Consider the following 24,578-nt stretch of genomic DNA (forward strand, 5'->3'; position numbering starts at 1 on the left):
GCATTTAGCGCAGGATCAGCAGCGTTATTATCCATCGAGTCTTCTCTATTCAGCATCTCCTTTATATTTATACTGAGGCCTGATTTCTCGCTAATTGAAGAACGGTAATTAGAATGCCCACTTATTAATTAATCTTTTCCTAAGTACAAAACAATTATTAGAATATATATTTTACATGTTTTGAATAAAATGAAAATTTCTGAATAAATTAAAAATTTTAGCGATTTTTACTATTGCATTGTTATTAGCGCCATCTATGGATAATAAAGTGCATCAACTGTTATTCTCTAAGAGGTACCTGTTTTTTATACTTAGATTAACTGAACTGTATTTACACTCCCATTTATGTAATACACAAAAGAGAGGACATGTTTATAAAAAATTCCATAGTGAATAAAATGCGCGTTGTTATTTTAAAGGAAGTAGCAAAGAAAACTTGCTATCGTTCCTTTTTTTTAGATAAAATCAAATGTGTTTCCCATATTCATTATAGTGCTACAGTCATAGACGAAATAATGTACTCGAATAGGATACTGGAGCATGTTTTCATTGGATCACGTGATCTTAAAAAAGCAAAACGACGAAAGCTTTCTTAACGGGAGGATCCTCTACAAAAGCTTCTCATCAACTGGCTAAATAAACAACACGCCACTGGCTTTGAAGTTCATCGCCTAGCAAATGAAGACACCAAGAAATAAATGGTCCTTAGCGGAAAAAGCTCTTAGGATCCAAGAATTTATTTGTATTAACAGACGTTTTTATTATTTTTTTCTTTTCGCATTTCAGAGAAGAAAAATAGTGTAGTAGTGATTACAAAAATCACATCCTCTGAACTTCTTGAAAAATAATAATTTTCTCATCTAAAAAACAGTTTTTCTATCAAACTCCTTTCCATTAATTAAAATAGTATGAGAATATACAGAAACTGGTGAAATAAATAAAGTTTATCGTAAATAAAATAAAAAAAGGACATCTTAAAACTACCATCAAAGATTTGTGTTTCTCAACCATAGTTTCTTAAACCCTGACGTCTAAACGTGCAGTATGACCTTTGATGTCTTTGTGCCATAAAAATCAAATCCAAACAATCGACGATTTCACTCCGTCAGGTGGCATTCGTATCGCAATAAAGCCAGTAGACGATATTAGAAGTGTGCGATTGCATTCGAAGTTGCTGACTGCTTTGAGCAAGGGATGCAATCTGAAGGACTTCGAAGAAGGCAGGGCTGTAGGGTACTTGTTGGGGATTTTTATGGCAGTATCCAGGAAATTGCCAATATTATAGGCCGTTTGTATAGTGTTGCAGTTAAGTGGCATCAAGAGTGTAAGCATACTGAGCAGAACAGCAGCCAATGGTAGGCACAAACGCCTTATCGATGGTCGTATCGAGAGCAGGGTCTCCTCTCCTTGTGCAAGCTCACTGAAGAAAAACTGCAGAACGGTTGAGCATGGAATTTAAAGTACCCTTCTCCATTTTGACCCCTGAAGTAGTATAGATACCCGGTCAAGATACTTATGCTTGCGTCTCATCGACTCTGCATCTGCAGTCGAGTGGGGAGGGCTAGGGATGAAAACCTCCGGGAAGGAATCACTTTAATGTTGTGGTCCAGCACAGATAGGCAGAAGGCGGCAACATCATTGTATAAGGGATGTTTCTTGGAAATATCTTGGAGCGTCGATATCCACAGACCGTACTAGTGAATGCTACAAAGTATTTGTAGTACTTCATGGTGAATGCCTTCTTAGATGATACAGTTGTTCCAGTAAGATAATGCTCATGCCGTTTGCATGTATCGTTCGTTCGCCGAATAGGAGAGCAACCCATGACCTCCGAATTTGCCGGTATCCGGAGAGTTCATCGAAAAGGCAATTCATCGAAAGACAATTCATCGAAAAGGCAATTCATCGAACAATAATTCGTCGAAAATGCAATTCATCGAAAAAACAATTCACCGAAAATTTTAACTTTTCGTAAATGTTATGAGAAAATTGATCCATTTAGAACAAATACTGAACCGTGCAGAGTGAGATAGCAATGCTACTTTAATAGGGAATTATAGAACAATATGGTTTCTTATTATCTTTCTTGTTCGATAACTGTTTCATGTCTGTTCATGGGACTGATTTGCCTGTTTCCGGGAGGAAAAGCCCATAACTTATCTTTAGCTGAACAGGACTGATAAAAATTATGCGTGTCGTAAATGGGATTCCAACTACCCAGGTTTTTCTCACTAAACGGCTTGATTTATACCGACTGAACTATGCAGGCTCCATTGTTATCATTGTTATTAGTAGTAATATGCGACTTCAATACAGCAATTATTATGAATTTTACTCAGATTCGCCATTCGAAACTTTTACAAGAAAATGTCGAACCGTTCCGGTTTTCAGTTCAGTTATATTCGGGGCGACAAAGAAATAACGTCTCCAAATTATGTACTGCATTACAAAAACTCTTTGACTTAGCGGAATTAGTAGAAGTTGCCATTACAAGAAGCTGTCCGCACGGTTCAGTTTTTGTTCTAAATGGATCACTTTTATCATAACATTTTCAAAAATTTAAAATTTTCGGTGAATTGTTTTTTCGATGAATTGCATTTTCGACGAATTGTCATTCGATGAATTTTCGTGGAACCGAATTTGCCAGATTTGATTCCTGTACAGTATTTTTGAGATTACACGGATCGAGGGATCTAGCTTTTGAATCCACTTCTCCTTCGAACACTCGCAGATCTAGAGAAGTGGATTCCTGACGACTTCGTACCGCATATTTTTTTTTTTTTGCAACATTCAAAGGTGTTATAGAGTTCGTGCCACGCCGCGTAGCAGCAATTCTGTCAGCAAGTACCTACGAACCGGTAATCATAATTTGTTTATTGGACAGCGCATCTGTTTCAAATGACAATAAATAAGTGCAATGCAGAACTTAAGTCAAAATAAGTCATGGATTCAGTTGCTGCCGAAACAGCTAAGGCTATGAGATCAGTGTATTTTGTGTGTTAACAGTGTACATTAGCCTGACCGGAATGCTTCTTTTTCGGGATGAAAAACCAGAGATTCTAGAATGAAAAAGCGTTCCGCCTCCAAATATGACAGGCTAACTCATCTTCATTTGAAAAACTCTTAGCGATTCTTCGCGTGCGAAACGGGATTTGAACTCAGGTTTCTCAACCAAAGGACAAAGTCACTGGATTCAGTTATGGAGGTTCTGCTACGATAATAAATAACGTTACTGTGAATGAATGCCATTAGGAAATGCATTTTTTAAGATTATCACCGTCGTGTCACTACTTATTTTACTTTTCTGTCACGACAGTGATTTCCAGTAATGCCCATATATCCATTTCTCGCTCAACACACATCTCTTCAGATGTAGTCTTGAAATTCGAATTCCGTACGAAGAACTTTAATAAAGGTCTTTTCAAATGAAAAATTTCTACAGTCACAGACGAAGACGGCAGAATATTTCTCAAAAACTCGCATCATTCCACAGAACCGACAAATCGGCAAGAGAACCGTCACAATTAACAGACTTAACATACTAACCTCACAGACAATTGCTTCGACTGTCTGTATTTAAAATCTATTAAATCATATAATTAGCATTTGATGAATTCCATATTTATTTAGTCTTTCTAGCATAATGAATTTACCTCGAAACATCATGAGATCTTCAGACCAGTTATAAATTACAAAACAGAAATTAAAACCCGGATAATACCTGCTGAGGCTCCTTAGCTCAGTTGATTTCAACGAAGCCCTTTCGTTGGCAAGACATTGGTTCGAATGCGAGGAACCTTTATCAGGGCTTTTCAAATTAAAGTTGTTTTTTTCTCTCCGAAAACATATCTGCTGACATAAAATACTTATCCCTTAGAGGGATGCGACAGAGTACTGGTATGGGTTGCATTAAACTGTCTCAAACTCTTAATAACTGCTGTTTTGGTTTAAAATTGAGCTGAGCGCATTGGAATTTCATTTTTCGGGGCGTATCTTTCCAAGCCTGTAACAAATTCAAAGATTTCCTACTTGTCATCGCTTTGTGAATATCTCGCTTGCTATTTCGTATATATATAACGGAAAAGAAAATAACTAGCTTGGCGCCTTAGGCTGTAATTTTCCGATCATTTACTGCGGGAATGAACTGCAGTATTACATAGCAATCCGGTAAATTACTACGGGACTTGCAGCCAACCTTCACACGTGCGCTTACTAATCACAAAAGCATTCGTTTTAGCAGCAAATCACTTCATCTCGGTATTAAACGAGAGAACAAAGCAGCTGCCATCCGCATCACACATTAACGTGGGGAATAATTCGAACACTCAGATGAATGAGGATGTGAGTTGTGTGCGATCCGATATGGACCACATTGTAGCGGTGACGGGTGGAAAATCTCGGGGCACTTAAATAGTTAATGTATTATAATTGAGAAGGAGTTAAGGGAGTTAATGCTTAATGCTACACTATGGCAATGCGTGTAATTGGTAAGGAGGAAAGATAAAAGGAAAAGCCAATTGACAGCATTGAGTTCGTCTACCACTCACTCTATTATTCTGACCTTCTCTGGCAGGGGTGCGCAAACTAAAGCATAAGAACGGACAGTTGTTTCTTAAAAGTCTTGTATTAAAATATATTCAAAATGAAGCAATCTGATTTATAATTTTAAGATTTAAATATATTTAGATTTTAAGAAATGGCAAAACTGAAATCGCTTTCTTGCTTATACAAGCAAATAATGTAAAAAATCTCCGGATGTGTTTCCAAATTACCTTTACACTTCAAATCATAATTAAAATGAATAAAGCAATAAAAATTCATTTAGTTTGCTACATATTAAAATAAGTTATAAAGCTTTCATTGTGCCTGCTTATTTTAACTTCTTATTTCGAGGTACGTGTCCACTTCGACTTATGAACAAATGGGAGGCCTTTGCTCTTGGGCTTGAGGGTGGGGAGCCCTTGGCCTTAAACACGTGATTGATTTTAAAGGCTCTCCAAAAAGAAAATACTCGTTGTAATTTTATTAGCAACGAATGGTTTTCATATTTTTTGTGTGTTCTCTTATTTACTGAGTTGAAGATGCTCCCAAGTTCTCGAACTCTACAGAGATTTTTATTTCCAGAATCCTGAAGTAATTGGTGATAACTATGCTGAAGGCAAACATCATGATGAAATAAGTATGGAGAGAGAGAGAGAGAGAGAGCCCTATTTCAGAAAACCTAAATAGCACACACCTCATTAGCACTCACTCTCTCTCTCTCTCTCTCTCTCTAGGTTGACCAGCCAACCTCTCGTATATGGGCCCAACATAATAAAAAAAAATTAAAAAACTTTTCACCTTTCTAGACATACTCTGCCCAAGTTTGCGATTATGGTTCAGATAAGTTGAACTATTCTTCGTTCATTGTGACCATAACTCCGCGTACTATTGTTGGATGCAATGGTCTGGTCCTCATCGAATATTCTATACATCTCACGTTTTCTTGAGTTCAAATCTGGACGTTGTGATGGCCAATCAAAGTTATCCTCATCGGGATCCTGAAACTATGTCGTAATAGCGCCTTTAGTATGACATGGTGCATTTTGAGACATGGGATCTGTTCCTTTCAACTACCACAATGTGGGAACATGTATTGTCCAAAATATGGCATGCCTCTCAGCATTTATCTTTCTAGTTACCACAAAGAAGTCCAAATCCATATTAGAAGAAACATCTCCAGACCATTACATCTTTGACACCTATGGAAACTGAAATAATGCATTTGGGCATAGGGTATAACCTCACTCTAGTGGATAAAATTTATTTCACTGTCACGAACTTTCAACGATCATCGGACAAGTCAGAATGTTCATTGCACCTGTGTGGTTTGCATAGTTGATGTTTGGCTTATATGCAGCTGCCTTTCTCTGGAGACTGAAGCTTCAGCTCATTGCGTTGTGTTCTTCTACTAATCTTAACACCTGTAGAAACTATGAAATTTCGATTAATCCTTTCCACATTGATCTGTATCATACTTCCGAGCACGGGGCTACACAGACTACCCTTAAAGTTTTGTAACTGTCTACACTACTTTAAACGAAATTTAGAACGAAAGACTCTCTTTTAGAAGGAAACATACTGGGATGTGCAATTACTATTGTTACATGTGACTTATATACCTCTCAATTCGACAGCAAACCTGTATGTGGAGAAGAATTTACAGATTTTGAAAGCGGTTTAGTCATAGGATAAGTCATAGAATATGTCATAGAATGGATAGGATACGGTGATTGTAGTGCTCCTATCCATTCCCGGTTCTGACGTTGGTAAAAGACTGCACCACACAAAAACCAATGGGAAAAATATTAGCAGCTAATAGTTGTATGAGGGTGCCACTCCAAGAAATATACAGGATCTATGGGAGTCTGTTAACAACCTTTGATTCCTTGGTTGTTAACAGACTCCCATAGATCCTGTATATTTCTTGGAGTGGCACCCTCATACAACTATTAGCTGCTAATATTTTTCCCATTGGTTTTTGTGTGGTGCAGTCTTTTACCAACGTCAGAACCGGGAATGGATAGGAGCACTACAATCACCGTATCCTATCCATTCTATGACATATTCTATGACTTATCCTATGACTAAACCGCTTTCAAAATCTGTAAATTCTTCTCCACATACAGGTTTGCTGTCGAATTGAGAGGTATATAAGTCACATGTAACAATAGTAATTGCACATCTCAGTATGTTTCCTTCTAAAAGAGTCTTTCGTTCTAAATTTCGTTTAAAGTAGCGTAGACAGTTACAAAACTTTAAGGGTAGTCTGTGTAGCCCCGTGGAACTGACGTTTGCTTCCATATCGCTAGGTAGTTTCAAGTTCCATTATAGGTTCATTCCTAGTGGATGACTTGAGAAACTTTTACTTGACAATTCTTCAGTCGGCTTCCTAGTTAGGCGATCTTTGGTTAGGGAAAGCACATTTTTTTCCGGGAGGAATATTCTACGCTATCGGTTAACGATGGAGAACTGTAATCCATTAACTTACAGTATATTTCAAGATTTCGACCTTATATGGCAAGATCTTGTCAAGGATGAAAAGTATACAGTACATGATATCATAGAACTACTTAGCCTGCAAAAGTTCTTATATGATTTCTATTAATAAAAAGACAACTCACATAACAGACTCCCATAGATCCTCGCTGGCAACAGTTACAGCGTGTTTCACTGCTGTTAGCAACGCAGATGTCTGGAATGAACAAAGGTTTAAAGTTAGTTGATTTTGTTGTGATATAAATGCACAGAATTGTCATTCTAAGTAGTAAAAAATAGCAACAATAGCATTTGTTAATATGTTCGTCACAAACTAAATATTAATTTGTTCCTGTTAATTTTTAATTACATCTTAAATTGTGAATCACGAAATCTCTCGATTTCTGATACGATTCCACCAAAACATTTTGTATCATTGAACCGCACTACCAGCAAATGAATTTCCTCAAATATATTAGGACAAAAGTGACACTGATTCAGTATGTATTCAGTGAAAGCAAGAATCAATCAATCAAGCAATCAATCTCTCTCTCTTTCTCTCTTCAATAAAACTAGCAGGAATTCTTGCATTCTCACTGTTTCCATATTCAGTCATTTTAAGTGGATCTGCTTTTGATCCACATTGGACATCGTGAATTAACGGCTTCATTTAAATGTTTAACCCTGCAATATCCACTTGGTATCGCAGAATTTCTTGCAGTTTGAATTGCATCAGGAAGTGACTTCGTCATATTTAGCAGCGCATAAAAATGCGTGTACTTGTAACACAAGTTTGGAGTCATACCACTCAGTCCTCCATGAAAAACTCCATGGAAATCTAGTAATATGTCTCTCTCATTCCACACCGATGGGTTTTCAAAAGGCGTCCCACTTCCGACAATTGGATTCAAATCGGAGATTGCAAAACATGAATCTTCACATTTGTACTACCTCGCTGGTAAGAATGACTTTGAGCACTACATTTAACTCTTCAAAATGGTTTCTTGCAACAGTCTGTACGATGCATCCACCAATTCATTATTCGCGGAATGATTATTTTCTGATACGCCGTCTTATCTCATTTGACCTTTTTATTTTCATGTCAAGGGACGGATATTCGAATAATTCGTTTCCTCTGGCATCATCACTAAATGCCTCTAAGTCACAAGAACTATGCAAAATAGGTTGATAATATGTAAAGGAAGCTGGATGGTATGGGAATTACTTTCCCAGTAAGAAATCATCATGGCCATCTACTTATAAGATGAATGAACGAGGAATAATTTTTCATTTTCATTTGAAATTTTGTATGAGATTTACTATATTACACATTCGAAATTAAATTTCTTAATGACGAATAGACATCAGGAATATGTGTACTACATAAATAAAATAAAACTGGCCCTCATAGGATATCAGAGAAGTGACTTCTTTGCGCAACGCCAAATCGAAACGCACACCTAAATGCACTCCAAAATAGTCTCTAGCAAAACGCACAAAACTACTTTAAAGGAAGCAGACGCTAAATTTAGTACATAGGCTCAAAACCAGAGGTGGCTAGAGGTCGTACACCGCCTACTCACGTCATCATTAGTAGTGTGAGCATGGCAAATAAAAGATGCTCTTATGGGACACTAACAGTGGCAAAAACACGTCTTACTTGTCGTGATAACGTAATCCTTTCTCTCATGCATGTTTAGAGAAGTATACAGACTTGGAGCTGATTCAAGTAACTTCAGTGCTGCAAATTTTGCGAACAAAGGAATAAAAAAATCTTAAGTGGAGATTGTGGGTAACGGTACAATATGAAAGCTGTCATTTTCGTATTTATTTCAGATAATTATTTTAAACTCCATCTTTTGCTTAAAGGCAAGATTCAGCATTATATAATAAGCATCATTTCATAAAAATAAAGTACCCAATAACTGAATATGCTTCATCAAAATGCTTTCTATTATGTTGCTATTTCTCCGACATTTCTCTTCGCCAAAAAAAAAAAAAAAAAAAAAAAAAACCAAAAAAAAAAAAATCAATTCACTTCGAACTCTTCTTGGAATGAGGTCATTCCAGTTCTTTAACGTTTATCTACAAATATCTTCTTTCGCTTTCCATATACATTAAATATGCAGATTCTCTCTTAAAACAATCAAATATTATTTTTCTCTTAAATAATCATCCCTCATTTCCCATTCGATTAAAGAAGTCTACAGTTCTCTAATACGCAGCAAATGGCGACTGTTTCCACTGTTCATTTTCTTGGAATGTCATGTCAAGAAAAAGCGGTAGACGCTTTCATTATTGTAAATTGGAGTATAATTAGCGTTATATGTTCTCACAGAACCACTTAACAATTCAACAAAGTTACCAAACCACAATTCATTATCAAGAAGATATTTTCATGATAAGTGGAGAGTGCGAAAGTGTGTTAATAGAGAGGTTGCAAAACACAAGCATTAATCCTACCAGAAAGTCATCTCTGCGTAAATAAAGATCATTAGAGCAAGTAGTCCTCATACAACGACCAGGAATTAAGCTCGTCGCAATTATATTTTCCCGTCCGGACCTAATTTAGTCGGCTAACCACATAACTCCAGTCTCGCTTCCTATGAGACCTCTAGCGATCTCTCTCTCCATGAAACAATTCACTCAGAAACTCGACGAACGATCAGTAACGAGACATCTAAATCCATTAAGCGTTACAGATATAGCTTTGTGGGTTCACCTGCTTATCCGATGACAAACGAAGCGACCGACTAGAGAAAGGAAATACAGCGAGAAATTTCCACACCGAAATTAAGCACAGTTGAAGCACCAAACTAGTACACCACCAACGACTGATTTAGTTGTGGTAATCAAGCCGCAACACGATCCATTTCTAAATGAGATAAAATTGGGATTGTTGGCAATCAAAGTGTTGAAATTTAAGACTTAAGACACAAAAGTGTTCATGGAACTTACTTCAAGCGATTAAGTGTTAAGAATATTCTCTTCCCATGTTTAATTGACTTCATTCTTAGCAGTTTAAAATTAGGATAACCTTAAGTTTAATCGGAACTATCAGCAATTTATATGTTCACGAATCTCATCTAGTATTCGATGAACATTTGTGAGATGTTTTAAACTAACAAAAGTCATTTAAATTTTTTTTAAATGTTATTTACTTTGTACTTACTGATGGGGCAATTAGTAAAGAAACAACTTTGCTAAGAATAAGGAGGCTGAGTCTCTCGCTCTCTGGTACGTCTTCGGAATCTTGGTGAGGCTCAACCTCATCTTGTTTATGGGCAGCCAGAGACAAAGAGGAATGTCTTTTGCCGTTTTCATGCAGCATCATTATTGCCATGCTGTTTCGCATTCGTAAACCAGAGCATCTGAAAGGGCAACCAACTCCCATGGAGACTGCCAGTACAATTTCCAAAAGAATATTCTAAGAAAGGGAAAAATAATGAATGTTACTGAAGAAGCAAACAAATCAAAATGATCAGAAAGTATAAATACGTATAGAGGGAGAATTGTTTTGGCTAATGATGACGAATTAATTCATTACTTGGAAGGAGAAAGCAAAACGCTCATGCGGTCTTCTTTCACATCACTCCTTCATGGTATCTCTTGAAAACATATCTCATTCCAAAGTCCCCCTCTGACGTAGTATGCAGTCCTGATGTCTATTCGTCGTTTAAGAAATTAAATTTCGAATGTGTATTATAGTAAATTTTATATAAAATTTTATTTGCGATCAACAATCTTTTTTTTTATTCTTCGTTCATTCTTCTTGCAATTAGATAGGTTTGATTTTTTGCTGGGAAAGTAATTCCCATACTATCAAGCTTATTTTTACATATTACATCCAAGCGATCTCTTCTTATAAATTTAATTGTAGCGATGATAATATACAGAGTGATCTATGCTTGTTAGTATGTGCATACTTTGGTCAAGTTGTCTATTATTATTATTATTGCAGTAGACCTGTGTAGCTCTGTGAAAATGATGTTGCCATCCATAGCACTAGGCTGCCCGAAGAAAGACCGTACTAAGTTCGATTTTAGTTGCCGACTAAGGAATATTTCTAAGCCTTTCTTTGACCCTTTTCCAGTTATTCGACCTCTGGCATGGCCATATAGGTTTTTAATCTCTCAACTCAAGAAAATCAACAGTAGAACTCATACTACTTTAGACAACAATGTATAGTTTTATGTTTCAGGCCCACGAAATGGCAGAAGTTACTGCCGTACTCTTCTCCCCAGATTCCTGTTAAAATCCCGATGGTATTTTATCATAGACCTATTCTGTAATTGGCTAAGGAACGGCGATTAGCTGCTACTGGTCTTCAGAAAAAGTTAGGCCTAAATGATCTCGTCTGCTCCCTTTGGGAAATAAAAAAAATTAGCGGATTTATTATTTGCAGAGGAGGAGAATGACGATTTTCAGGAGAAAAATCCCTGCCAACCCCACTCCCAATATGAAACTTCGAAAGACATGGGTTATAATCTCATTGAGGATTAGAAGAATCTTTATAAGGAACACTTCAACTGAAGGTGAGTTAGTAGGTTTAATACGGATGTGAGAGTAGTTGGAAATCGATAAAGATTATTTTTTCCTCATTATAATTGCATTTTTATTTCTAAAAAACTTGATATGATGACATATTTTTTCTCTGTAACTGAATATCAGTTGAGTTACACTATTTAAATTAAAATTAAGAAAAAACAAAACAAAAATATGAGTACAGTTCTTAAGCCAAGTTTAATTGTTGAGATAATGAATAGCATCACAATATACAAATGCGGTGATAAAACATATTTTTATTACTAAATAAAGAGCTAAAAGGCTTCAGTTCGGCTATGTAAAATTATATGTCAAATGGATATTAGATCCAGCATTATTTCAAAGATGAATGTAAACATTTCGTAAGGTAAGTTGACCAGAGAGCTTACAGAGAAGCTTACCATTATTCTCTAGGCTCGATGCATTTCTGAAAAGGAACGTTGATATAATTATGCTAATTATGGGAAATTATTTCTCTGTCTTACGCAAATATAGTTTTAATGGATGAGAAGAGCACGAATTCTTTTATTTTGAAAACCTTTTTTGATTTCAATCTAAAGTTAATCAAATGAATTCAGTGAGAACGCACATCTTCTGTTATGCAAATGTATGTTGGCATTTAGTTTTAATTGACCGATAATAATCGAATACTGCAGTGCGCAAAATTTCGAAGGACGCAGTTAAAGAAGATGCTAATTAGAGTAGGAAAGAGCAAGCTACGTATCTTCTGCATTTTTATCTCGGCATTATAATCATTTTGGATAAAAATGAAAATATAAAAATTTGAAAGCATATGATTTTACGATGGCAATGATAATTCTTCACATTTTAATCCTTTAGGGGGACCATAACAAGGAAACGTAATAGTCAGGTTAACAGGGCAGGAACTTAATGGTAATTTTTGTAAAATATCTGCTTTACAAAAATTAGAATCGAATGCGGTGTAAATATCTACTGGAGTCCCATAATATTAATTTGTCATGCATCGAACAGCATGTGATGACGCTTAAATGTGTCATTTTCACCGAGACAACAGGAGTTTCAGCAGCCACACAAAGTTTGTATCGTGTATTATTATCCTGTCACCAGAGACAGTAGCCAAAAGGCAAATTACTAGGTCCTCTCTCTCTCTCTCTTTAAACACTAGTATTACAGTTCGATATCTTTTGTTTGTTTGATACAGTTTGAAATTATTTATTCTTGCGTAAAGTTCACAATGCACCCAACTGCAATGCTGAGATTCATCAATTCAACACATCGAACTAGACTCTTTATTTCTCGCTAAAAATCAGTACAAAGTTCATTTCTATTCGTCAAGTTTGGCTTTCGCATCTTCCTATACCGTTTTATTTCTTTCTCCCCTTCATCTTAGTTCTTCATCATCTTATTCTTCTTTAAGAATTATAACATTTTGTGGATCTTTGACATCTTTGTTGATCGTATAGTGAACTTCTAGTGATGCTTATAAATAGACATCATTAGAAGTATAAAAGAAATACGAGAAACTAACAAAACGATGTAGAAAATAAACCAAGAATATCAAAAGGATGGCTACAGATTTCAAACAACTTTATATATATATATATATATATTAAAATATATATATATATATATATATATATATATATATATATATATATATATTAAAATATATATATATATATATATATATATATATATATTAATATATATATATATATATATATATATATATATATATATATATATTAAAATATATATATATATATATATATATATATTTTTTTTTTTTTTAAATTCAACTTGTTAAAATATACATTAGACGATAGGTAACAAGGACTATATACATATTCTAAGTATATAAGTATATATATTACAGAGAAAGAAACATTTTCCTTTCGGGTATACAATAGGGAATGCAATAAATGAATTCAAAATTTACAGTTCAGTTTCAGTCTGAGTTATCTTTCAGATGAAGCGTATTGTCGTCGTCAATCCAGAAGAGAGAACCAGTTGGATTCCACTCCTCTATGAATTTCGCGACAGTTCTTGTTTCTTTGAAGTATTCAAGTTCCAATAAAAGCCTGCTTTTTAGTTTCCGACGGAGGATATACATGAGGGTTTGTGCAGTTTCAGTGATGAATGGGTGCTGGTTATTTCTTGTCTGTTTTAGGTAGAAGCTGTAGATGACGGCCTTAGCGCAGATGAAGAGGAAATTGCATGTTCTGTGTCTGTTTTCTTCTGTGTGGACTAAATTCCAGTAGTCTTCTTGGCTGTGTGCGTAGTTACAGGTGTTAGAGGCAGTATTCAGGGCATAGGTGATCATCGCTTTGTTTGCGGGACAGGTCGGATATGTGTGTTCCAAGGTACCTGAAACGTCACAGAATAGACACAGATCCGTTTCTCTTATCTGAAATTTGTAGAGCTTAGAAGGAGTTGGCAAGATGTTATGCCATAGTCTCCACTGTATGTCTATGTCGGAATCTGGTTTGGCACATTTTGATTTATATGGCAGATCCCACTGGAAACTGAGTGGCATATGCAGCCTTGTAGATGAGAGGGGTTAAGGATGAATATAAGAAGGGCGAGGATGGAGACACTGACACGAGGAAGTGGTATATTTTCTTGTAGTTGGAGAGAGGAATTGGAAGTGAGGCTTCAGATTGTGGGATGCTTAAGGGTCAAAGCTGTATAACTGAGAGGAGACCTCCACATAACCTTTAAAGGAATGCGGAGAACCGACCAGGGCTTCTGACCTAATGTCCAATCCTTACCTTCTCGGGTGCACCCTGTTGGGTATCTACCTGGATACTGAACTAACGAGGATGGGCTGGCAATTTGGGATTTAGCCGACCAAATTGTATTCTTATTGGTCACACCAAAATAAAAAATGATGGTACCACATGACAAAATTTCATGCCGGCAGGGGCGTCGCCCGGTTAAACAAGGCCCCCGTTGTTTTCGCCAGGGAACCAGGGTGAACAGCGAAAAGTCAGCTACTGGAACAAATCTGAAAACAAACCCCAACTCAACATCACCAGAATTAAAGATCGGTACTATCAACGTAAGAAGCCTGAATGGCAAAGAAATGGAGCTAGCTGAGGAATTAGATAAGTACCAGATCGACATAATAGGGGTGACTGAAACAAAAAAGACCAAAACTGGTGAGATCTTTCTGAGCAATAAATACAAAATGTTATATTCAGGCAATGACAATCAAGGAAAGGAAGGAGTAGCCATAGTATTCAACACAAAATACGAGGCTATCTTCTTGAATGGCAGTCAGCCTCAGGTAGAGTAATGTGGGCAAATATGAGAATGGAGAACTGGACAATGAGACTTATTTGTGCCTATGGTCCCACAGAAGGTTCTACTAAGGTAGAAGTGGAGGAATTTTTTGACGCTTTAGAAAAAGCATCTGACACAATGAAAAAGGAAAAGTTGGTCCTTGTTGTGGATATAAATAGCAGAGTAGGAAATGATTGTCACACACACAAAAAAATATTTTGAGAAAATTTGGAGAAAAGAGCAAAGCTAATAATAATGGCAAATATCTGTTGGATTTCTGCTCAGGACATGGACTGGCTATTACTAACACCATGTTCCAACATAAAAATGTGCACAAATTCACATGGAGAGAAGAGGCAAGGAATAAGAAAAGTCTCATTGACTATGTTATTGTAGATAGTGATGTTTTCTCCTTGGTGCAGGACACCAGAGTGTATAGAGGTTTTGAAATTGGAAGTGATCACTATTTAGTCTTGAGCAGAATAAAATTAAATTTCATTTTTAAAAGAATAACATATAAGAGAGTTTTAAACCGAATAAAAGTTGAGCAGCTTTCAGATGTGAACTGTAGACTAAAATGCACAAAGATTATTGAAGAAAAAATAAGAATTTGAGAACAGGAACCAAACCTTGGAGATCAGTGGCAACCCTTATAGAAAACCCTGATTGATTCAGCCTGAGAGGCATGTGGTGAGGTTATCTACAAGGATAAAAAAATCAGAACTCCATGGTGGACACAAGAAGAAAAAGAATTAGTGAAGGAAAAGAAGAAAGCATATCAAACGTTCCTGGCAATAAGTCAGCTTGTTCTCTTAGAGAATACAGAGACAAATGCAAGAATGCTAAACACTGTGTAAAACTAGCTAAACAAAAGTCATGGGAGGACTTTGGCAAGAATATAGAAAATAAATATCAAGAAGGGGGCAAATATTCTGGAGGTTGTTGAAAAAGCTTAGGAATGGAGGAAAGAGTATTGTAAAAGAAGTTAGAGATGATAAAGGTCACATGAAAACGGGAGAAAAAGATATCCTTGAAGTATGGAGTAATTACTTTGAAAAACTGCTAAATGAAACAAGCAGTGATGACAGTGGAGTGGTAAAAAACACTGACCAAGCATGCAGTCAGGAATACATATCCATACTTGAAGTAGAAAAAGCCATTAAAGGCTGCTTGAAATGTGGAAAGGCAGCAGGATTAGATGATATTCGACCAGAAATGCTCAAGTATGGTGGTATAAGAGTCTTATGGTGGCTGCACTGCAAAGTTCAGAAAGCCTGGATAGAGGGACGAATTCCCGAGTAGAGCTCTCATAGTACCCATATATAAAAAGGGAAATAAAACTGAATGTGAGAATTACAGAGGCATTTCCCTACTGAGTGTTCCTGGCAAGATCTATGCAAGTATACTTGAGAAACAGTTGAGAAGAATTGTGGAAGAAAAGCTTAGTGAAGAACAAGCTGGATTCAGGCCAAATAGAGGCTTTCAGGATCAGATTTTCACTTTACGACAAATAGTCGAGAAATCACGGGAATATAACAGAGATCTGTATTTAAGTTTTGTCGATTTGGAAAAGGCATATGACAAGGTGCCAAGAGAGAAGCTATTCAATACGCTACAGTTATATGGTGTCAATGGGGCATTATATCAAGCGATACGTAGTCTTTATTTGAGTTGTAAGTCAGCAGTTAGAATTGAAGGAAGTAGAGGAAGATGGTTTAATGTTAAATCTGGTGTGAGACAAGGATGTACATTATTCCCTCTGTTATTCATTATCTATATGGATCACGTTATGAAGGAAAGTGGTATTAAACATGATATCAAAATTGGAGATGTTAATGTCAGCTCTTTGCTTTATGCGGATGATGTTATACTTCTAAATAAATCCACTACAAGGTTGCAAGATTCTCTGACTAAATTGAATAGCTGTTGTAATAGATATGGTATGAAGGTCAGCAATAAAAAGACAAAGACAATGAAAATAGGCAGAATCATTGAAAATGTCAACTGTGTTGTGAATGGAGAACCTGTGGAACAAATGAAACATTTCAGCTACTTAGGCACGATTTTAACTGAAGACGGTAATTTAAATATAGAAATAGACAACAGAATCAGCAAAGCTGGTATGGTAGGAAGTCAATTGAATAAGTTCATATGGAATAAGAGAGAAATTAGTCGGAACCTAAATTAGCTGCATACAAGACAGTGTTCAAACCAGTTTTAACTTATGGATCTGAGAGCTGGATCAGAAGTAAAACACTTGACCAAAGACTAGAGACCGCAGATATGAGAATCCTGAGAAAGATTATAGGCGTGAACAGATGGCATCAATGGCAATATCATATTAAAAACCAGGATATTAGGAAAGAACTTGACATTGTCAACATCCAGGAATGCGTTAGCAGAGCTAATCTCAGGTGGTATGGTCACTTAAACAGAATGGGCGAAGAAAGATTAGCAAAACAAGTGTGTTCTGCCCGGTTGGCAGCAAAACGACCCAGAGGAAGACCAAGATATAGGTGGATTGATACAAAGTGCCTTAGACGATAGAAATATAAGATCTGATAATGTTGGAGTCTTGACAAGTTACAGACTGATTTGGAGGAAAATTGTAGATAGGAAGTTAGTAATGATGTAATTTTTTTCATGTAGTACTGTCATATCCTCTACACCCCTTGAGGGTACATGGCAAGAATTTGATGATGATGATGATGCTTCAGATTGTACAAGATGAAATATCGGACCCGAGCAGTTTCTAGAAGGAATGCGGATTTCCTGAGGTGTAGCGATATCTGGAAAGGCTTTTATAATGGACGCTTGCAGCTGTTGATATTGCTTTTCAGTTTTGTGGTTCTTCATTGGTAGGCTTGTGAATGCTTTCCACTTTAGGGTCCGGGTTAGGAGTCCCCTATGACTCTTATTCCTGCCCAGTTCCATGTAGGGGAAAAAAAAAGGCTGGCCAGTTGTGGGACTTGTTATGTTTCTGTTCGAAAATAGTGGTTCTGTAAAGAAGGCCTGTGTTTTTCCATCGCTGTAGAATATCTTTGTAAAAAAGAGGTAGCTTAGGAGGAGATGGTGCAGGACTGGCCATTCGGAGGATTGTGGAAAGTGTAAGTCCTCTGGTGGATGATTTCGTGATGTAATCGAAGGTGGTTACATAAGTGTGATTGCATTGAAGTGTCTTTAGGAGGAGGATTATCCTGAAGGATCTAATCTTGTTTTCAAGGGAAATCAGGCCTTGACCTCCCTTGCTGAGTGGCTTGCAGAGTTGAGGGTATGTTGTCCAGTGAGTTTTGTTCCAGAGGAAACGTTTGATCTGCTTTTGAATGTGGTAGAGAAATTCTACAGGAGGTGTGAGTACTTTGAAGGTATGCCATAAGACACTCGCAGCCATCTGGTTAACTATTAGTACTCTTTCTCTAAGTGAAGACATGAAACGAACGCTGTTCCATTTACCTAGCACCTGTTTAAAACGTGCAGCTGTGTCCAGTGTGTGTTATATATTTTGGTGTTGCCAAGGTGCACACCTAAGTATCTTTGTCCTTCGCTTGACCAGGTACATTCGATCGGAGAATCATTTCTAGACTTCCACCTGCCTGACCACAAGCCCGTGGTTTTTGCAGAATTTAATTTGGCCCCTGAGGCTTGTGCATATAGTCTGTGTGCTTCCTCGGTTACTGTCATGTCTTCTTCATTTCGGACTGTTACAGTGACGTCATCGCATATGCTGATAGGGTAATTTTTTGATGTGGCTCTATTATGCTGGTTTCTTTGGAGATGATGGTGTCGTGTACTCTTTTTAAGAAGAGTTCTATGGCCAGTGTGTATAATTGACCGGAGAGGGGACAGCCTTGCTTGATCCGTCGAGAGTATGACAAAGTGCGAGTGAGCCTGTTATTGATTTTTAAACAGAAGTGTGCATCTCTGTAAAGCAATTGCACTGTTTCAAAGATGAGAGGACCATAGCCAAATGCCTTTAAAACTTCATAAAGGTACTCGTGCTCTACCCTGTCGAAAGCCTTCTCCTGATCAAGGCTAACGAGTGCTAGGTTTTCATGTTGGCTGTTTGCGATGTGGATGAGATCTCTTATTAAATGGAGGTTATCATGTATTGAGCTTCCTGGGACACAGTACGTTTGATGTTGGCCAGTAACTTCAGGCAGTGTTGGCTTTATTCGGTTTGCTATAACTTTGGAAATGATTTTGCAATCGGTATTAATTAGGGAGATTGGACGCCAGTTTCGGATATCCGTGTGGTTTCCCTTCTTTGGTATCAATCGTGCTACTGAGGTCGTGACGGATTGTGGAAGGCCATTGATTGAGAGAGAGAGAGAGATATAGATAGATAGATATAGTTATTTTTTTTTTTTATTTAACTTGTTAAAATAAACATTACACGATAGGCAACAATGACTATTTACATATGACTATAAGTGTGATTGCATTGAAGTGTCTTTAGGAGGAGGATTATCCTGAAGGATCTAATCTTGTTTTCAAGGGAAATCAGGCCTTGACCTCCCTTGCTGAGTGGCTTGTAGAGTTGAGGGTATGTTGTCCAGTGAGTTTTGTTCCAGAGGAAACGTGACCAATGAAAACATGGTGGCCCCACCTAAAATCACGAATAAAATCCTTTACGCAGATCTACAGTCACCAGAAAAATCAACAGAAGAACATTAGAATCAGACAACTTGAAGAACAGCTCAAGTATCTCCCAGAAGAAAGCCCTGAACATCATTCTGCCTTCCAAGCCATGCAAAGACAGGCAGAATTATCGGCAAAAGGTGCCCTACTTAGATCGCGGCATACACAAATAAATCTTTCAGACGCCCCCACAAAATATTTTTTCTCTTTGGAAAAAAAATGCCAGGCAGCAAATTCCATCTCTGCTATCAGACTTCAAGATGACAGCATCACAGAAGATCCAAGAAAAATCACCTCTGAAATCCTACAATACTACAAGAATGCATACAGCACTGCAGGAACATCCCATCATGCCATTCACGAAATACTGAAAGAAACAAATAATAAACAAAAAACAAACAGAATAGTAAACCAACTGGTTTACTATTCTGGGCTGGGATGTTTGTTGATGAACTGTTGGTAATATAGGGGCATTGTTTCCTAATGTGACCATCTTCATGACAGAAGAAGCACTGTGATGAGGAAGATAAGTAGAAAGTATAGGTTATTCCGTTTATGTCCGTGTTGATTAATTTTGGGAGGTCGTGTAGTGCGTCGTTGTTTGGAAAATGCATTAATGCCTGCCTTCGAAAGCTTTTGACATGGGCAAATTCGGGCTTCTTCGTGGCTGCTGACAATGTGCGTATTTTTCCTGTGACCGAACCGTATCTTGATAACATGGATCTGATGAGTTGATGAGGAATTTCAGGGGGAACATTTGATACTGTTACTTTTGTTGGGGCCAGTGCTATTGGGGCTGCTTCGAAGTGATAATCGCCAATATCGACTCCATTTTGCAGTACCGTTTGTGCCCATGAGATATGGCTAAAATATACCTGCACAGTTCCAGCTACGCGGGAAGCGTCAGTAATGTTTTTTGCGGACACAATTTTGGCGATCGCCGTCAGATAATCTTCTAATGGGATGTTTTCTTTGGTGGCGAAAATAACAATCCCATTTTCTCGGGAAATGACGTTCGTAACAGTGGTAGTTATTTTTGCGTTAATCGGTTTATTGCTGGCTGATGAGGCGTTCGTGTGTGAGATCAGTGTTTTGGGGGACGATAGGATATTTCCATTAGATACAACATTAGCATAAGATTTTGAATTGACTGACCTGTTTTCCATGTACATAGCTCCGGTGAACTTTGCTCTTCCTTCCGGGTCCGAAGTCGTAGGAGGTCTTTGAATTGCTAAATCCTTGATAGTACATGAATGTGCAGTTGCCATGGCGGGTAATCCTTCGCCGGCTATAGCCTCAGGTGAGGGGTGCAGGTGTCCGAGAAGGAATTATGGCGTCCAAATTGAAGATATATACGAACTCGTACAGCAGGAGAAGAAAACTGTCATAAATCACTTATCACTACACTTACGCGTACACGACTAGTATGAGTAGATAGCTCTCGGCTTGGAGAATATACCTATATAAAAAAATAAGTCCTTCCTTTCGGCTAAAGGAGTCGAATTTACAATTAAGACAGGGTATATGTGGAATTACCGGGCTGGTAAGCATGACAAGCTTAGGTGTGTGCTTGGCTCAATGCCATGGCATGTAAAACTGCAAGGGCTGGATGTTGATGGTGCATGGGAGGTGGTTAAGAACTGTTTGCAGGAGGCAATGGTTGACTGTATACCAAGAGTCCGAATAATAAATCAGGTAGGGGTTAAATGGATGAATAACACTATTAAGCTTGAGCTGCAAAAAAAGAAACAATTGTGGAGGGAATTTAAGGAGAAGGGTGACCATCAGGTGCATGAACAGTATAAAGCTCAGGCCAGGATGGTAACAAGGGTGGTAAGAAAAGCAAAAGCAGATTACGAAAGGAAATTGGCCATGCAGGCTAAAGAGAATCCCAAACATTTTTTTTAATATGTTGCAAGTAAAAGGAAAAATGCTCATGGTAGAATGATCTTAAAAAATGCTGAGGGTAGGGAGGTAACTGAATCAGTCGATGTTGTGGAATTACTGAGCGAGCACTTTGCAAGAGTATATCATCCAGGTGGTGGCTTTGCGGAAAAGGAGGAACCAACAGCTTATACTGGAATTGTGATGAATGAGGTAGAGGTAACTAGTCTATTACAGAACCTCAATGTCAATACATCTGTGGGATTGGATGGTATACCAGCTCGTGTCGTACGTGAAGCGGCCAAAGAATTGTCAGTGCCCTTGACCATTATGTTTAATTTGAGCCTCAGGACTGGGTCAGTCCCAAGGGGGTGGAAAGAGGGGAAAATAGTTCCACTGCACAAAGGTGGTTCCAAGGCTGCTGTTGAAAATTACCGGCCAATCAGCATAACAGGAATCATTATCAAGGTCTTAGAGAAAATAGTCAAGAGGAAAATACAAGATTGGATAGAAGAAAATGGGATACTGTATCGGGGACAGCATGGTTTTGTGAAGGGTAGGTCATGCCTCAGTAACTTGCTCACGTATTATAACACAGTGACGGCTGAACTGGATAAGGGTAATGGGTTTACAGTGATTCTGCTGGACCTTGCTAAGGCCTTTGACAGGATACCACATGGAATTCTAATCAGTAAATTGCAGCATATGGGAATGGACATAGGGTTGGTGAGATGGATAGGAGGGTGGTTGACGGAGAGACATCAGAGAGTGGTTTACTCAGGAGTAGAGTCCACAAGACGGCCTGTGACTAGTGGTGTACCACAAGGATCTGTTCTTGGACCACTGCTGTTTAATTTGTTCATAAATGATATAGGAAAGGATCTGAGAGGAACAGTTCATTTGTTTGCGGATGATGCGAAGTTGGGTAGGGCAATAGTGAATGCAGATGACGTCAAAATTTTGCAGGATGATTTGGATAGATTGGAGGTCTGGGCTAGGGAGAATGGATGTCAATTTAATGTGGCAAAATGTAAGGTTATGCATTTTGGGGTGAAAAGATCTGAGGCAGTTTACTGCATTGGTGGAACCGTGCTCCAGGAAATTGATGAGGCACGAGATTTAGGAGTGTTGGTGGATAAGGAATTGAAATTTAGGGGACACATTGCAAAAGTGGCCAAATCAGCTCATCAAATCACTTGGTTGCTGAAGAATACGTTGACAAGCAGAGACAAGCAGGTTATTGTTCCTCTGTATCGAGCCTTGATAAGACCTCATCTCGACTACTGTGCTCAGATTTGGTCACCTAGGTTTCTTCTTGATGGGGAGGAGGTGGAGAGGATCCAGAGGCGAGTGACCAAGATGATAGCAGGTCTGTGGAATGAACCGTATGAGAACAGGTTGAGGATTTGTGGGTTGCAAAAATTGGTTGATAGGCGGAGGAGGGGAGATATGATTGAGACATTCAAATTACTGAAGGGTTTCTATAAAATTAATTCAGAAGATATTTTTGAGAACAGGGCTGGTTGTGGGAGGACTAGGGGACATCCATTGAAACTGGGCAAAAGTGTGGTTAGTAAAGGTGTTAGAGCTGGGTTCTTTACTCTTAGAGTGGTGAATGAGTGGAATGCGCTCCCTGAGTCTGTGGTGGATGCTGTGACAGTGAATGAGTTTAAGGCGAGGTATGATAGATACTGTAAGAATGTCGAATAGTTGTGATGAAAATGATTTGGGGCCTCCCTCGATGAGTCTAATGACTCCCTGGAGTTGCCCGTAATAATAATAATAATAATAATAATAAACGTATAAAAGGTGGGGGAAGGCAGGAGCGGTATGAACGCACGTGCAACACCTTTGGCTGCTCAAATAAACAAATTCATTTGAAGAAATTACATCACTAAATTTGAATTACCCAATACTTGTTAGGGTAAATGTACTGAGGAAAATGTAAGATTTTTATGAAAAGTTAAGAAAAAAATCAGTTTTTTCTTATAAAATTATTTTTTTTAATATTATTATTTTTTGGATGGGCTGATTAGATATAATCCGGAAACCTTTCACTCGAGTTCAAGCACGGAACTTTTTTTCAAGCCGATTCACTCTTCCACACATATCTCCAAACTAAATGGCATTCACGCCCAAAGCGGGATTCGAAAACACAATCATTCGATTGGAGAGTGGAAGCCTCATTCACTTCGACCACCAGGCCTGTAAATTGACTTTTATTTTACAGTTAATATAAGAAATAGTCAAAGATAAATGAAGAAATAAAACAACATAAAATGATGTACGAAAATTTAATTCACATTTTTTCTAAGCCTTACAAAAAAAGGCTTCAAAAACAACTTGCCACTGGTGGACTCAAGTGGCACACATAACATCAGTTTTCTGCCGGCATCAGGCAACTAGATCTTATAGATACGAAAGAGTTAAAAGGATGCATTATCTATAATAAAAAATTTAAAAAAAACGCTGCGAATACAAGTAAATGCTTTCACGATTAATTATACATGTTAATATTTGTACATTGTATATTTCATTATATGAGTTCGATAAAAAATAAAGAAGGCAAAAAAATGGGAGAACGAAGGAGATCTACTTTGAAGAAAATAAACAGAAAAAGTACATTGAAAGATACATTAGCTTACTCGATTAACTGCATAAATTAATAGCAGAAAAAATAAATAAGGAAAAATCTTGCTCATATTTTGACACCTTGCTATTAAAATTGCAAATCAGATCTTTTTAAAGTAAGTTTTAATAAAGGAAGTGAGAATTTAACTTACGAACATATTAGATATTCATATTTATAAGAAAAAAAAAGACGTCTGACGGATTAAATTGGCAAAAACGACGAGGCATGAAGGAAACAAAACGTTATCCAACAGAATTACTTCAGAGGAGAAACAGCCTACACGAGTATTGTGCTGTGGTAAAATAGTAATTACGAATACTTGAGGATACCCATCGAAAGATATTTAAATCAACTACGAAGTATGAAAGGGCATAATGTTGCTCCTAACCTATGCAATATACAGCGTACAAATTATGACTTAGAAATAAAAATCTGTGGCAAGATCAGGTATGCAAATACATTTAAAAAATACATATTCCAACTACTAAGTCATAATTGAAAATTATATAAAAGTGATGGCAATGCCGTTAATTCTTGCAGTTCAGAGATCTAGTCGGATCTTCTGAACTGGCTAGACCAGGTCAGAAGACTGGCA

At 37.4% G+C, this 24,578-nt stretch overlaps 1 long non-coding RNA gene across 1 annotated transcript in view; it reads right to left on the minus strand.

Moving 5' to 3' along the window:
• Positions 1–29: 29 nt before the first annotated feature.
• Positions 30–24,578, minus strand: part of LOC150107331 (uncharacterized) — a 27,189-nt gene continuing 2,640 nt past the window's right edge. Inside the window, exons 2-3 of the long non-coding RNA XR_016548224.1 lie at positions 7,164–7,234; positions 30–90 (exon numbers count right to left, since the gene is read on the minus strand). This is a non-coding gene — a long non-coding RNA (uncharacterized LOC150107331). The remainder of the gene's footprint in view (positions 91–7,163; positions 7,235–24,578) is intronic.

This window comes from Typopeltis vanoorti, chromosome 4 (genome assembly GCF_054136105.1).
Source record: "Typopeltis vanoorti isolate ZY-2024b chromosome 4, IOZ_Tvanoo_1.0, whole genome shotgun sequence".
In the NCBI taxonomy this organism is placed as follows: domain Eukaryota; kingdom Metazoa; phylum Arthropoda; class Arachnida; order Uropygi; family Thelyphonidae; genus Typopeltis; species Typopeltis vanoorti.